Here is a 450-nt window from a genome sequence, read left to right as displayed (position 1 = left end):
TAAAGGTTTGACCACTTGAAAGTCAAACCGTAGGTGCGCATGAAATTGGCGGTCTTTGAAAGAGTTGAGAAGCCTACATGTCAAGTATTGACTAATAGAAAGTCAAACCGTAGGTTTAGAGGAGGGATTTTTTAGAAGATCAGCGAGGGATTCTGAATTTTTGTCATTTCCCTCGCTGATCCCTCACTGATTTGCGAGGGATCAGCGAGGGATTTTTTAGAAGAAATTTCCCTCGCAAATTAGCGAGGGATCAGCGAGGGAAAGTTTTTTTTGGTATTTCCCTCGCTGATCCCTCGCAGATCAGCGGGGGATCAGCGAGGGAATGAGCAAAAAACTAAATCCCTCGCTGATCTGCGAGGGAAATATTCCGTCGTTGATCCCTCGCTGATCTGCGAGGGATCAGCGAGGGAATGAGTTTTTTGGCAATTCCCTCGCTGATCCCTCGCAGAT

Source organism: Cynara cardunculus, unplaced genomic scaffold (genome assembly GCF_001531365.2).
Source record: "Cynara cardunculus var. scolymus isolate 2C unplaced genomic scaffold, CcrdV1 Un_Scaffold_363, whole genome shotgun sequence".
Taxonomy (NCBI): Eukaryota; Viridiplantae; Streptophyta; class Magnoliopsida; order Asterales; family Asteraceae; genus Cynara; species Cynara cardunculus.
The sequence above is the reverse complement of the archived record's forward strand: the minus strand, read 5'-3'. Positions refer to the sequence as shown.